The sequence below is a fragment of the Lithobates pipiens genome, unplaced genomic scaffold (genome assembly GCF_037356315.1).
Source record: "Lithobates pipiens isolate NorthernLeopardFrog02 unplaced genomic scaffold, aLitPip1_a1.2 Scaffold_3, whole genome shotgun sequence".
Taxonomy (NCBI): Eukaryota; Metazoa; Chordata; class Amphibia; order Anura; family Ranidae; genus Lithobates; species Lithobates pipiens.
Window position 1 is genome coordinate 176734339 of NW_027507790.1, and position 16921 is coordinate 176751259.

Consider the following 16921-nt stretch of genomic DNA (forward strand, 5'->3'; position numbering starts at 1 on the left):
AGCGAATAGGCTGCTCCCCTTGATACCACAGTGGATTTCGCGGGATCAGACGGGATTCATCCCTGCGAGGGAGGCGCAAGATAATTCTCTCCGCACACTTTCCTTGATGGCATATGTGCGGCGGACTTCCCAGCCCACCCTGTTACTTTCCACGGATGCTGAAAAGGCGTTTGACAGGGTGGACTGGGACTTCCTTATGGCTACGCTGGCACACTTGGGTATAGGACCCTCTTTGCGCTCCAAAATAGCGACGTTGTACCACTGCCCCACTGCTCAGATACGGATTAATGGTACCCTTAGCGACCCCTTCACCCTATACAATGGCACCCGCCAGGGTTGCCCGCTCTCGCCGATTTTATTTGCGATCTCCCTGGAACCATTTTTATCCCTTATTAGGCGAAACCCGAGTATACGTGGCATAACAATAGGTAAGACGGAACACAAATACGCGGCTTACACGGACGATATTTTGTTTTATGTACAACAACCACTGATCACCCTTCCCAATCTTATGTCCGAGTTTTCGGCCTATGGTGCGGTGTCAAACTTTAAAATCAACATGTCCAAATCGGAAATGTTAAACATCTCTGTCCCCGCCAAACAGGTGTCTCACCTGAAAAAGAACTATCCCTTTACCTGGCAGTTGAGCTCCATGAAATATTTGGGCATTCAACTTACGCCCTCCCTATCGTCCCTATTCCGCGCTAACTTTCTGCCTTTGCTCAACACACTGAGGTCAGATATCCAAAAGTGGTCCCAGCTACGACATTCTTGGCTGGGCAGAATTGGACTGGTTAAGATGAACTTGCTGCCCAGGGTGCTCTTCATGCTTCAGATGGCCCCGTTTGGGATACCGGTGGGATTTTTTACAATCTTGACATCTTTGGTATACCGGTACATATGGAATAGGAGAAGACCCAGACTGAATAGATCTCTCCTCATCCGCCCTAAGTGTAGAGGGGGTTTAGCGGTACCAGACTTTAAGCTTTACTACAGGGCCATTGTGCTGACTAGGCTCTCTGATTTGAAGTATTGCAAAGACACGAAACTCTGGGTAACTTTAGAAACGGACCTCTGTGGCGCTGAACCTTCCACACTGATGTGGATTCCGAGGAAGTTCCGGACTCTTTTGCCTACCACGTCACCGCTGACACACTCCTCCTTGATGGTGTGGGACTCTGTCTGTAAGATGTATGGCTGGTTGTATAACTCCCCCCTGATGCCCTTGGTGGGTCATGATTTCTTCCCCCCGGGTAACATGGACCCTCAGATTCACCCGTGGCAGCTGGGCACTAGCGCATGCCTACATCAGTTCACCGGCCCATCCGGCGTCTTGCCACTTTCTTCCATCATGGGTGACTCCCCCATATCCTACATGGATCGCTGGAAACATCATCAACTATTGAACTTTGTTCGCATGCTCCCAAAGCCCTTGCGTTCCTTGGCAGAGCTTACACCTGTGGAAACCGCATTTGCCGACCCTGGCCCGATTGAGAGGCCGGTTTCGTACTTTTATCAGGCATTGTTGTCCCTCACTTCTACTGGTACTCCCTCATTCCTACGGTACTGGGAAAGGGAACTGCATACGGCTCTATCTCCGTCCCAGCAGTCACAAATCTTAACCCTGGCTCATACCTCCTCTGGATCTTCTAAAGCATCAGAAATGGCATATAAACTTTTGACCAGATGGCACTACACACCGGTTGTTTTACACAGGTTTTCTCCTCAGTCCTCCCCACTGTGCTGGCGGGAGTGCGGGGAGGTAGCCACTCATGCTCATATTTGGTGGTACTGCCCGAGGATCCGCCCATTCTGGCTGGCGATTTTATATACGATTAAAGAAATCCAGGGGTGGGAGGTACCTAACGACCCGTGGTATGTTCTGTTCCATTGCACGGGGAGGCCGACGGGCCCCTATAAAAGGTCGATTACACCACACCTCCTAAACGCTGCCAAAACCCTCATTCCTCAGTTTTGGAAGCTGAAGACGATCCCCACGCTCCGGCGTTGGTTACTCAACGTGGATACCACATATTACATGGAGGACATGACTCTCTCCCTCCGGGGTAAATCTGAGTTGGCAACGAAGATCTGGGCCTGTTGGGTTGCCTTTAAATATTCATCCAGTTATGCAGCCATAATGTCTCAACCAGTGTGATGTGATCATAACTCTTGTTCTTGCTATCTCTACTGTAACTTTGCAATTGTTTATCCGAGGGTGGTCTGCCTTTCTTCCCCCCTCCCCCCCCCCTTCTCCCACATCCTCCCTTATTTCTCTTTTTCTCTCTCTTCCTGTTTCTTTTTCCTTTCCTTTACTCTTCCTCTATTTCTGTCCACTGTATTCTCCCTTTCATAATAGAAGAGGTGGGTGTATTTGACTGTTCCATTGTAACTAACGATATAATGATGCTGCCCTTGATATTGGTTTATGTATTGATCGTTATGCTTTGTACACACTTCTCTTCTTCAATAAACATTAATTATAAAAAAAAAAAAAAAAAAAAAAGAGATCAGTGGCGGCTGGTGCTCACAATTCTTGGGGGGTGCAAATAAACTGGAAAAAAAAAAGAAACATCAAATACAGCCACTGTGCCCAAATACAGCCACTGTGCCCATCAAGTGCAGCCACTGTGCCCATCAAGTGCAGCCACTGTGTCCATCAAGTGCAGCCACTGTGCCCATTAAATGCAGCCACTGTGCCCATCAAATGCAGCCTCTGTGCCCATCAAATGCAGCCACTGTGCCCATCAAATGCAGCCATGGTGCCCATCAAATGCATGCCAACCCCTTTGTGGCAGACAGCATTTGTTTGATTGGGGGGAGAAGATATGTGCTGGGGGAGGTGGCTTTCATATCCATGCCCCCTTGTAGCACAAGTCCTAAAGTCCCCCAGCACACAGTGGCGCCACTAGGGTTGGTGTCACCTGGTGTGGTAGAACATGGTGTCACCCCCTTGCACTCAGCAGGCTAGTGTGCTGGTGTGGCTCTCCCTCCTTAACCTGTCACAATGGATGGAGAAGGGATGGGATTGGGGGGGGATAGAGCTGGAATGGGATCGGGGGAATGGATGGAGCCAGAATGGGAATGGGGGATGGATAGAGCTAGGATGGGATCGGGGTGGTAGATGGACCCGGGAGGGGATCAGGGGGATGGATGGAGCCAGGATGGGATTGGGGGGGATGGAGGAAGCCGAGAATGGATCGGGGGATGGAATGAGCAGAGATGGGATTGGGAGGATGCATGGAGCCGGGATGGGATCGGGGGGAAGCATGGAGCCGGGATGAGATCGGGGAATGGATGGAGCCGGGATGAGATCGGGAGGAATGGATGGAGCTGGGATGGGATGGAACTGGGATGGGATTGGGGTGTGGTGGATGAGCTGGGATAGTATGGGGGGATGGATGGAGCCGGGATGGGATTGGGGTGGGATGGATGGAGCTGGGATGGGATTGGGGTGGGATGGATGGAGCCGGGTTGGGATTGGGGTGGGGTGGATGGAGCCGCTATGGTATGGGGGGGATGGATGGAGCTGGGATTGGATTGGGGTGGGGTGGAAGGAGCCGGGATAGTATGGGGGGATGGATGGAGCCGGGATGGGATTGGGGTGGGATGGATAGAATTGGGGTGGGGTGGATGGAGCTGGGATAGTATGGGGGGATGGATGGAGCTGGGATTGGATCGGGGGGATGGATGGAGCCAGGATTGGATCGGGGGGATGGAGCCGGGATGGGATTGGGGTGGGGTGGATGGAGCTGGGGATGGATGGATTTTAGCTGGGATTGGATCAGGGCGATGGATGGAGGCGGGATTGGGGTGGGGTGGATGGAGCTGGGGTGGTATGGGGGGATGGATGGATATTCTCTCCCTCAAATAGCTCCAAGTTCACTCTGCTTGTCCCCCCTCCCTCGTCCTCTTCTTTATGCCCCCCTCCAGTCCAAGGCTAGTGTTTAGATTACACAGACCTCAGACCAGCGCGGCTCTTGGGGAATGCTGTGGCTCGTTTCCTCCTCCTCCACTGTGTACAGGAAAACATCACAGCACAGGAGGAGGGGCGGGTTCAGTTCGCTCCGCTCCGCAGTGCACTGTGTGTCAAGCAGTTGGGGAGAGATCCCGGCTGCAATGCATAGCGGAGTGGAGCTTGCGGCGTGCGGGAACGGAGACACCCCGCACAAGCCGTGGGAATCTGATTCGCCAGGACTTCGGGCCAAGAATGCAAGGCGGTCCCGGCGAATCATGGAGCTTGCTGTGTGGGCAAATTAGGAGGTCACAACTTGCGGGGGCCCCTGCGGGGGGCAAGGCCTAAGGCGACCGCCTAATTTGCCTAATTAGAGAGTCGCCTCTGTTCTTGTCCACACACAAATGTTACCTGACTTTTGATGCAGATCTACCTTTTGTATAACCTGTTTTCAAGATGTGAAATGCGAAGTGGATATTATTGTGTATTGTCTATTGTGTCCAATAAAATCTTTTAAATGAAAAAAAAAAAACAGAGCCAGATTGATGGATTGAGATGCAAAGACTTCCAACCCATAAAAAACAAAAGTGGAGCAGATGATTTGACAAAACCTCATACAAGAAACAGATTTATAGAACTTAGATCCAAAATGGGACTAATGTAAGGAGTAAATGTTGGGTGGGGGTGTTGGAATACATTGTTCATGTATTTTTGTGCAACAACTATCAGCATAAGTATCAGTAGAAATATATTCTTCAACCAGTAGATGGCAGTGTTTTTAAGTTTGTAGCTGAATCTATGACTATACTCTATGTATTTTCTCTGTATAATAAAATTCCTGTTTCCAGTTAAACAGCAAAGCCCATGTGGATTGTGCACTGTTCTGTAGGGCTATATACAGAATTACTAACAAGAGCTATAAACATTTTTTTTTTAATTATGGGTAGAGTAGAGGAGTTTTTTTTGTGGGATTTACTTTCACTTCCTATCCCATAGCAAAAACAGGAAGTGAGAAAAAATCCCTGCAAATTAAGGGAATCCTTTGGGGCCCCTGGGTCGCCAGAACTAGTATCTACGTGCAGCCCCTCCCACAATAAATTAGACAACTGCTAAGCTGTAAAATGTGCTGGTCTATTTTTTCGTGTTGTCTCCTAATGCTGCAGCATTAGTGAAAGGGTTTTGTGAGTATTGTAATTGCGTTAGTTACACCTAGCTGGTCTTTGTCAGGTATATAGAAATACAATTTTAATCACAACAGAATAGAGGTACTCGCTGAGATTTTGGAATTTAGGAATTTAGGACTTGGCAGGGTGTGTTCAAACGTTGAAGCTTTGACAGACACAACCCTGTCCTGATAAATTTTAGTTAAGAGAATTGTGAGATGGACCAGGCTGTTAAGAAGTGGCTTATGAGAAGCCTGTGTGTGTCCTTGGTGGGACTCTGTTTAAAAACCTAATATTAGGCTCCTTTAGGGAAGGAGAAGGGAAAAAAGGGTAATGGGGCAATTACTAATTACTACCGGAACCCACAAAACTTTTGCTCTATCTGGCTTTTCTTGTCTATCGCATTTGCATTAAAGAAATAAGATATCTGTTGTGTTGTGTGGGATACAGGGCTGGTGGGTAAGGCAGCCCCTGTTTTCACTGTTATATGATGTCCCAAAAAGGGAAAATTAGATTAGAGTGAAGTAAATTTCCCTTGTTAAATTTAGGTATCACAGGAAGTGTGAGTACTGTTATATGCATGTCCATATAAGTTTGCTAAGGTATTCTTTGAAGAGACAATGGTATAGTATATGAATAATATGACTTCTCCCCTTGGAGCTCTGGAATGATAGGTGCTTGATTCTGCTTGAGAAGTGCATAATTTGTTTGCACATGTTTAACATGTGTTTTGGTAACTCTTGGAAGGGTATCGGAATGGTATTTTTTGCAGGTTGTAAAATGTATGTGTTAGGTGGAAGGGGGTTGAAGACAGGTGGGTATTTTGGAAGAATGCCCAGGAGTGATGAGATTTAAGTAAGTGAGTAAGATGTTAATTAAGAATATCCTACATTTGTTGAGGGTAAAGTAAGTTAAGTTAGAAGGTAAAGGAGAGATTTGAGTTATTTATTGAAGGAAGGTGTGCATTTTGCAAGGTTTTTCAATGCATTGTTCTTTTTATATACAAGCCGGGTTTCAAAGCCATTTTAGAACTGACATAGAAGGAAGAAAAAAAAAGTGAAGGAAAGTTACATTTAAAAATGGGAAGTTAGCAGAGCCTGTTTTGAGAGTTAAAGGGGACATTCTTTTTGCGTTGAGGAAATGATTTTAAAGGACAGCCGGGATGGGAGGTTTTGGCAGGTAAGGAAATTAACACAGAGAGAGTTTTGTTTAAAATAAGGATTTTTAAAGTGTCACAGCTAGTTTTATTTGGATTATCAGATAAAAGGTGTTGTTAAATTAGAGATGTTTTAGTGTAGACTTACTTTGTTTATTTATTTGTGTGTCTGTTCGTTGATTATTTGTTTATGGTTGTTTGCTGAAGTTATAATGAGTCGGTACAGGTGGGTTGGTGGGATGTGCAGATCAGTGCAGATCCCTGTTTGGCAACGGGCATGGGAAAAAGGTTAAACCAAGGGTAAAAAGAGAGAGAGCTGGTGGGGAGGCTAGAAACCTTATTGAAAGCACCCCACCTCGTGAAATGAGCAGCCCTGGTGCTGGGGTCTCGTGAGACTTTTGCGGGATTACGGTACCAGAGATTCATAGAGACATCAAGATGTTGGTTTATTGGGCAGTGATTAGATTGCTGCTGGATGCACTGACAGGGGGACATGGTTACTGTTTTTGGGGGTCTGAGTTAGGTAGAGGGAGAATATGAATCTTCCTGCTTCCCCCCTCGGATTTCCCCAGATTCCCTCATCGCTCTCCGATTCTCCACCTCTGAGCTGGTGGGTTTGGGGATGTGAATTCTGACATGGATCTCCGGTGAGGTTCTAGGGTCGCAGCTTCATGGACTGACTGTTTCTGTGTTGATCAGTGAGGATTCTCAGAGTGCAGTGATGATCGGAGAGAGAACATGTTTAAACACTTCTCCCAGGACTGTCTCTGCTTCATGGACTGTTTGCAGACTGTGGTTAGTGGCAGTCCTTGGGTCGCCCTGTTCGCAGTTTCATAAGACGAACACATGGCTGGAGGGAACTGGTTAATGGAGAGAAATGCTTAATTTTATATGTATGTGAATTTTTGTCTTGTCTTGGAATTCCAATTTAGAGTATAAGATTGTTTTTGTTTTCTGAATTCAGATAGATGGTTGGGTAGTTGATATATGTTCTATGATCCTGCCAAGACAGAGAGCGTTGCTAAAGTGGGCAGGTGAAAGGGACAGAGTAGTGTTCTCATCTGTATTTTGTTTCGGGTGGAAGAGGGGAACAAACTTCAACTATATTTTCACCAGGGGTTTTGTGGGGAGTATATTTTTATATTTGTATTCCATAGTCAGCGAGTCAGGGACCTGCTGAAGTGGAAAATGAATGTTAACAAAGGATCTGATTCAGAAAAGTTATCTATAAAAGGTACATGTTTATTGTTAAAATGTTGCAACTAGTGTCTATTCATGAAATATGTTGGGCATATACTAAGCCCATATTTACTCCATAGTAAATTGGGAACATTAAAAGGGGAATGTGACATGTCACTGATAAAATTACCAAATGTTTTTTAAAGGAATCTGATCAGATGCAAATTTTTAGAGTCTGACTTTAAGACTATTTTGGGTGTGGTTGCCTATCCTTACATTATTAGAGTTAAAGTGTGTTTTTTTTCTGATAACAGCAAATGTGCTATATTTGTGCAAATTGTTTTAATAGTGTTTAAGCTGTATTAACAATGATTTTGAAATATTGATTTTGACAGGGTTGAGAATATTATAATTAAGAAATCCAGAATTCGAAAGTAAATAAAAGGGAAGTTGTATATTCCAGGCGCTACGCCAGAGGAATTGTGGTTAGTAAAGAAAAAGAGAAGTAACTGTGTTGTGTAATTCCGGACACTAGAGAGAAAAATATTAAGGTTTGAAGGTGTTATGGACAAATGAAGGATGAATGGACACTAGAGAGAAAAATATTAAGGTTTAAAGGTGTTATAAATGAAATGAAGGATGAATGGAATGGCCAGATGAATGTGGGATGAGAGAGAGTTGTTGTATGTGTGTCTGGAATGTGCACAAGGTGTCTCATATTGTGTTTAGGCCCATGTTATACTTTCCCTAAAAGTTTGGGGTTAAATTAAAAGAATTGATAAAGGGATTTTGGTAAAGGAAGGGTGAACATTTGAAAAAATGTTTGAAGAAATTAAATGACTGTAATCAAGATACATTGCTGCATATATTGAGTCCATGGGGTACTAGAATGTGATGGGAAGGATTTATGATCAGACATATTTGCAAAGTTGGGAGACTTCTGAGTCAGAATATGTGTTTGGGTAAAATGTTCTGTCCTAAGTCCCTTGGGTCCACTTGGATCCCGGGAATAGAAGAAACTAAAGAGGTTGAAGTTCTGCTATAATACTGGATTTGGAAAAATGTTTAGTTAAATACATTGAATCTATATAATGAAAACCCTTGCTGAGAAACATTTTCATTCCTGCATGTTTTACTTATGTTTGAGTCAATTAAGAATATTATTTTTAATATCTCCAATGGTTAAGGCCTGAATTGATCAGGTAGATTCTGTGACTACTCATGTCAGATGAGGAGTATCTTCCCCAGCCAGCCTGCATTCACCCACAGCCCTATTCACATGGAGAAATACCCACCCCAGTCATACCCTACACCCCATCCATACCCTGCCCTATATCCTGTCCGAATGAAGTGATGACTGCAGCTTTAACATGGAAATCTTTGTTGTTCATCTTTGTTGTTCAAATACCATAGGAGGTGCTCAGGTGACTAAAGGCGGACTCCGGCTGGAAAATGTTCCTGCGAATGATACCTCAAGGGGGAGCCACATGACGCAAACCTGGGGTACAAAATTCCTGTGAGCACCACATCAAAAAGATCCAGATGTGCCAGCCGAAAGTCCCCGGTCTCGCCCAACGCATCAGTTACAGTCTCTGTGGATATCAAGTTCTGTCCTTACAAAGAGGCAGTGTTTTGGGGTAGAGAATTCATGTCTGTACATATGAGTGATCACAGAATTGAACTAAAAGGTTTTGGAAAAAGTTGAGCAGAATGAGAGTTATAATGTGGACATTTCCTTTTCCTTCCTTTTCTGCAAATCTAATGGACATTCAGAGGCCATCCAAGAGACTTTTCTTTTTGAGTATTTTCTTTGGGACTATTTTTATTTGGCCTAAAGGCTATCATGCCCCTCCCACTTGTTTTTATGGACTGTCACGCCCCTTCCTCCCTTTTGCATTCCATGGACAATTGCTATGCAGCTGAGATTACATTTGTTTGTTTTCTATTTTTGCATGCTTAGAAGGTGATCCGGGTGAGGGTCAGGGGGGTAATATTGGGATTGTTGTTGTAGTGTGTCCAGTACATGCTCGACCATTTCAGTGTATACTGTTTGAAGGGATGCTGGCATAGGCACTGTATTATATATGTATTGGTTCACATGTCATCTACCAGCCTCTGTGTTCTAGGGGGAGCCTTAAGGTTATATGTGGCCTACCCGATAAAATCACTAGTAACACACTCGTTGGACATAGAGGGGATGTGCATTCAGAGTCTACAGGAACTCCACAGTGCTTGACACCTTAGATTGTGCCCTACATCACACTTCATGCATGCCTCTGGCCCCCATACTGAGATGGCCAAGCTACTTTCACAGCTTGCTTTTGCAGGATTCTCTGAGGGTGCCCAACAGGTCCTTAAGCAGACAGCCACTGGCCTTTGACAACAGCACGTACATTTGTTGTGGAAGACCATGCCATCCATGGATTCTGAATGATTCCAGGGGATGGTGTTACTTGGCCTCATTGGTTCTGATAGTGGTTATTCTCGGGGACAGTGAGGAATGTCACTTGCTCAAGGCTAGTGTTCATCCTGGATGCCCCCTCAAACACTGTTATGCTGGGTCATTGTTTCTGGAAAAGAACATGACCTGGGCATGGTTCCTCTCAAGAGCCTGAGGGGGTATTGACATGATGAAAAAGCAAAATAATTGCTTGGGAGCCCCCTGGGTAACATGGGGGGTTTGGTCTCAATGCTGAATCTTGGATTAATCCTGGATTGGGGATATTGCAATCTGTGAGGTACTGATTTTGCTTATGGTATTACTTTTATATGCCCGCTTCAGATTTATTATGTGCATGGTTTTCGAGGTACTTGACCTTCCAACTCAGCTGCAGCTAATAGGGTATATCTTAACTTTTACTATGGCCACCGGGATGAGTATGTCACAGTGAGAAGAAGTAAGTCATGTTCGTGGTTTGTCATGACTTAGAGGGGATTGTAGTAATATGGCTGAACCAGAGTGACTCCATCTTTGTAAGTTCATATGGAATTGTGCTTAGATTCTGTATCTGCAGACTGTAGCCGTTTTTCTGTAAAGATGCACATAAGGAAATATAGCTTGCATAGGCAGTCTCGTTCTATGCTGTCTAAATAAAGAGATTGTGTCACAATATGTCTGGGCCACATATCCCATGACTGTGATTCAGAAGCAGATGACATGAGTAATGATATGTAATGATATGTAATGATGGTGTGTAATGTACGCCTATGTATTAACCACACCCATGTTCTATGCAATGATTGTCTGATAAGGGTGCATATAAAGTGCAGCCCCTCCCACAATAAATTAGACAACTGCTAAGCTGTAAAATGTGCTGGTCTATTTTTTCGTGTTGTCTCCTAATGCTGCAGCATTAGTGAAAGGGTTTCGTGAGTATTGTAATTGCGTTAGTTACACCTAGCTGGTCTTTGTCAGGTATATAGAAATACCATTTTAATCACAACAGCTGTTCTCACCAATGTTCTGCAAGCTGTAGATATAGTATGAACATTTCAGGGGTTCTTCGAGATCTCAAACTTTTTGCCAAGGGTTCTTCCAAGGTAAAAAGGTTGAGAAGCTCTGCTGTGATACAATCAAGGGAAATTATATGCAATATAAAGCAAAAAATATTCATAAATAATAAGATAAACAGCAGCTGGGGGAGAGAAAATGCATTGCTTATATCAGTTTACAAGCTAGAAAAAAAACATTTTAGAAAGATTTTTTCATAAAACGCTAGCTCCTCAGCTTTTAAATAGCTAATATAGCTATGCCAATCTTCTGTGTATCCTTAATATTTTGGTAAGTATACACTTTTGATTTAAACACTTATTCATGCATAGAAAAGGGAATGATTTCTGCCATTTACACAGAGATTTTAGAGTAGACACTTGTATAATAGAATGTATAGTATAGTATAGATACAACGCCTCTTCACCTGTAATCCCAGTATAAGGTTTGTATTATAATTTGTAGTGACAAAACAAATGAATGATACAGTACGGGATTAGAGTTTACAATCAGAAAGCAAGTCCTGTAAGTAACTGTGAATGATGTTCGAAGAGTGATGGTCCCACAAGGACAATTTCACGTACTGGATCCGTAGCATTGCAGGAGGGCAACGTAAGAGCGGAAACTATTAGCGCTGTAGAGCCTACAAGGGATCCGGTACGTGAAATTGTCCTTGTAAGACCATCACTCCTCGAACATCATTCACTGGATACAGCAACACAGAGGATAGGGTATTGTATGGCATATTTCCTTTCACACATATTGCCAATATTGGCGTGCTATACGGACATTTCATAAGCCTCATACCCAGTACCACATTAGAGCAATCCAGTTTATTTGGGACTATCATTCGGACCATGATTATACTAGGTTACCCACTATCACATGACCTTTTAACAGGTCCACCATGGATCCCCATATATCCATAGTTATTTCCGCTTCTTACTAGTCCTGTGCACTACCATTCGTTTTCAGACGATGGTCCATAACCATGGATACACGGCTGCCAGTGCCTTTGGGAATTATTCATCAGCGACTATACTTACTATTTTTACAGGACTTTCTGACCACCTAAGTTAGTCCCTCTCCTCTTTTCCCTACCCTCTCTCTCCCTGCATACTACAGGCTCGAGCCTTCCAGGGACCTCTGTGCGGATATCTCTGCCTACCAGCATATTTATGCCATAGCACATACACGTTGATTATACGTGGCAGGGGACACCCGCACACAGACCCTTGGCGTCTGGACGCTTTGTTATATGTTGTACGTATTTAGTGTTTTGTGTTTATTTGTCCCTTTGTTGCCACATCCAGAATATGTATGACATGGTATTTCTGGATGCCATTTAGCTGCACGTCCATACATTTTTACCTCCCATTGTGGGGTGGTTTGTACGTTTTGTAAATTTATAATACATTTTCATTATTTATCTTAAAATTGCATGTTGTGACACTCATTTGGTCCTCTGGTTCCTGCCAGCCTAGACAGGAACACACCAGGATTTTTTGATAGATATGCTATATATTTGACCAGAGTGACCCTGCCCCTATTGGGCCAGCGATGTTTTGAAGAGATTTTCTGTGTATATTTAGATACACTAATTTTATGCCGCATTTCCCATGTTTTTTGGTATAGTCCAGCACAGTATCGGGCTGGAGTTAGGTCTCCTGCCCCCCTCCAGTGATGCAGTGCCCAGATGCGCATGCCGTCCATTCAAAATGGCACCTGGCAGCATTACATCACTCACTGAGCATGCGCCCGCCCAGCTGGAATATGCAGAGTGTGTATGAGCCCTGCGGGCTTGACAACGGCGCATGTGTAGTATAATGGACAGCCCGCAGCCATCATTTTTACTGGCTACGCTGCGGGCATTTACGTGCAGCCTGAAAATGGGCTAAAATTCAAGGGCTGCCTGTAAATTAACGAGCGGTTGGCAACACTGGGTGAGACCCTCCAGCTGTTGTCCAATCAGCCTGGAATGCATCTTTTCACCAGCAGAAACCATGGTGTGGCACTGGAACTCAAAGTCAGCTTACTCTCCATCTTAGTCTCTAGTCTAATCTTTCATACAACCAAACCTATGACTTACAAGTGGTCATCGTATGCCTAACCAGACTCTAGCTTATGCTGGTTAATGAACCCTGAGCTAAGCCTAGCTATAGCATCCCAGACCAGAAGGGACAGGGTTAAAGTGGTTCTAAAGGCGCAAGGTTTATTTAAGGTAAAGAAAACGTTACTGTACAGCAGCAGGATAGGAAGTGAAGGGAAATATCCCCATCAGTACACACACAGCTAGATAATATTAACATGACATGAGACTTTGACCTTTCCTTACTCTATCCAAAACTAATAAAAGTTTTGAGTTCCAGCTGGCTATTTTATTAAAGGAAGATTATTTTGCATCTAGGTGTGTGACATTCCTGTTGCTGATTCAAGTAATAATTATTTTGACTATCATGCACTTTAACCAGCTTGTTAGTGCTCAAAATGGACAATCCCTTATAAATGAGATTTTATATTACGTAGGAGCAGGGGCATTTATGAATGCAAAGGGCCGTGTATAAGATACTACGTTGGGCCACCTTCAAGAAAAGAAAAACTGAAGCTTCATTTTCACTGGCCTTTGTGGTGCACTCACAAATGCCATTGTGAATGAAGCCTTCTCTGGGCTATGGGCAGGTTTTAATGCCACCTATACAGATTGATAGAACATACACTGTAGTTGCAAACAGAAAATAAAAGCGCACACACTTATTCTCAACATATCCCCAGCTATACCTTTCCACTTACCGGATGGCAGCTACAGTGTGTCCCCTGGTACAGCAGTTATACTACTGTCCAATCACAGCACATAGTCTTGCATACCATGTTGCCATAATAGAGCAGAAGACAATAACAGAGAGCCCTGGTCACAGTCCACCCATTGTTTGTTGCTTCACTGTCTCGTTATAGAATACATATGAGTTATTGGTAACGCATTGAGTGATGTGCTTCAGTTGCCTAAGCAGAGAAGCACTTCCCAAACTGAATCCCCAGTGTGTGCAGTGAGTGCACATGGGGTCCCCCTTTGGGACCCATGTGCCGTGCACACATTGCTGCTAGTGTTTAAAATTATACAATGATGTATAAGCATTTAACAAATTACATGGTGATTACAGTATTTAGCAATACAACCGAGCAATTTTTTTGTTTGCCAGAAGAACAAATTCTACATGCATATGGTATATGTGTAAGGGGGGAGGGCAGTGACAGTCGTGAAGCAGTCCAGTGGTGTACCACCTGGTTGCTAACCTTTGCACTTGAGGTAACACTTTGCTCCAAGGTATGCTCCCCAATGCCTGGGATCAGGAGGAAGACACAGTCATGTGAAGAATCAAACATTAAGGTGGCGTCCCACATCAGAGTTGAGTCCCATGTGTGTAGAACCCAGAGTATAGAGTTCCTCCATAAGCTGCTTCATCCCATGTTCTACACACTTGTACTGATGTATGTGTTGCATTCAGGGGGACAGGCAGGGTCCAGTGGTAGAACTATCAGGGTTGCAGCAGTCACACTTGCCACTGTGGGCCCCCCCCCCCCCCAAGACCCAGCATCTCCCCCTGCACCTCTGGCTGTCCATTTAGTATGCAGTGGGGGAACGTGGGATCGGCAGCCCTATGGTGCCAACGGGCTGCAGGATCTCCCCTGGGGCTAGCAGTTCTCTTCCTGAGTGTATATAGTGGAAAGGGGAGGGACCTCTGACCAGAGCATGTATCGGCTTCACTCCTCAATGAGTCGCTCTACTTGTAGACTCTTGCTGATACATGCCTGGGTCAGAGGCCTCTCCGCTTTCTGAGACATAACGAGACAGTGAAGCAACAAACAGTGGGTGGACCTGACATACACCCCTTAGACTGTGAGCAGTTGAGTCAACTTTTACTGTAAACATGGCACAACGTGTATAACATGTAATTATTCTCCAAACTAAACCTAACTGGCTGCCCCAGGTTACCTGCACAGGTGAGGCCTCTTTGGGAAAAGCCCATACTTGGAAATGCATATCACAGGTCCTAGCAAGTCTCAGCATGTATCCCTAGTTGTGTGCGTCTCCTCCCATGGATCTGGAACTCTTCCCCTTTATAGAACACGAGAGGGAGGCTGGACCACAGAGAAAGCCCACAAACACATTTGAGAAAGGCAGCAGAACATTACCCTTTCCCCCTGACCAGGGCAACCAGTTGTTAACTAAATTTACAGTTATATTACAGAAAAATTTAGATGTAGCTTCTTTATTCCAGAAAAAAGCCTACTGAAGTGGGTTTGCAAAGTTGTGACAGATGACATAGCAAGCCATTGGGGCACTCCACACAACTGTCAATAAGTGACTTCATAAAACAGGAAGATATATTTCTCAGCCATTAAAGAGGATCTGCAATCTGCTCACATAATTTGTAATAAAAACATCTTTGCCATTCTGAAGCTTCCCTCCAACCACTTGGCATATTATTTTAAATATATATATTGGGATTCTGTACTTGCCAAATATGCTACAGAAATCTCCCCTCACTGAGTCTGGCTGCAACCATTTTAACTGTGGGCAGCTGAAGCTGCTGCCTGTTCACTTCCTGGATTTACTCAGATGCAAAGAGGCACACCTCCAGCCCTGCAGCTCTCATTGGCTTTCTTATGACTCATCCCCCCTCCCTTCCTGGCAAATGTTCATGAGAGTGAGAGAGCGAGAGCGAGAGCTGTGCATGATGTCATAAGACTAGGCTTTTTTTTATACATAAGAAAGAGGAAGTGGGCTGTATAAGGTATTTACTGGCAGAAAAAAAAAAATTGTTTAAACCGCTTGCCGACCAGCCGCCGTAATTTTACAGCAGCAGGTCGGCACAATCCCGCGAACCGTCATAGCTATACGTTGGCTAGCTGGATCAGGATAGCAGGCATGCCCGCTGCACAGCAGGGGTGCTGATGCTTGTGGCCGACAGTCGCGATGACCTCCGGCCATGAACAATCACGAGCAGGAGAGACAGAACAGGGACCAGTGTGTGATTTTGTACCATGTGTACGAGGCCTGAAGATAAATTTTGTCCGATGAACGATCTACTGATTTTCTGATCGTTAGTATGTTGTTTTTGACAGCTGAATTTGTCTGATGTGACCACAACGTCCGATTTTCTTTTCATTAGTATGGTTTTCTGACTAAAAGAATCTGAAGAGCATTACTAAGCATGGTCAGAAATGAAAGAACACATAAAAAAAAAAACAGTCAACACATTACGTCACGTCTGGCGTTGAGTTCTGTCATCAGAAAATTTTCTGATGAGAAGTACCCTCTTCGCTTTCGATTTGAGATTAGCATCAAACTAAAAAAAACGACTAAAATTTGTCCAATAATCTGACCATGTGTACAAGGCTTTAATCTGTGGAAGGTTCCTGGATGACAGAAGAATTTACACATTTTTTTGTCTTTAGGTACTCGAATGGTTTTACTGAAAAGAAGAAACAAAGCATTACAAAAGCAAAATAGATAAAAAGGCAGAATGGATACTAGGGCAGGGCAGCAGCTTTGGCGCCCTTGTCCTTTGGCCCAGCCTGTCAGATACCAGATTCTTACAAGTGCATCCTCCCTTAGGCCCCTTTCACACTGGGGCGGTGCGGGCGTCGGCAGTAAAGCGCCGCTATTTTTAGCGGCGCTTTACCGTCGCTTTAGCGGCGGTCTGCGGGCGCTAGCGGGGTGGTTTTAACCCCTGCTAGCGACCGGAAAAGGGTTAAAATATTGCCGCGCTGTCCCATTGATTTCAATGGGTAGGAGCGGTTTAGGAGCGGTGAATACACCGCTCCTTCACCGCTCCAAAGATGCGGCTGGCAGGACTTTTTTCACTGTCCTGCCAGCGCACCGCTCCAGTGTGAAATCCCTCCGGCTTTCACACTGGAGTGAAAGGGGCCGGTTTTTTTCAGGCGCTACACAGGCGCTATTTTTAGCGCTGTAACGC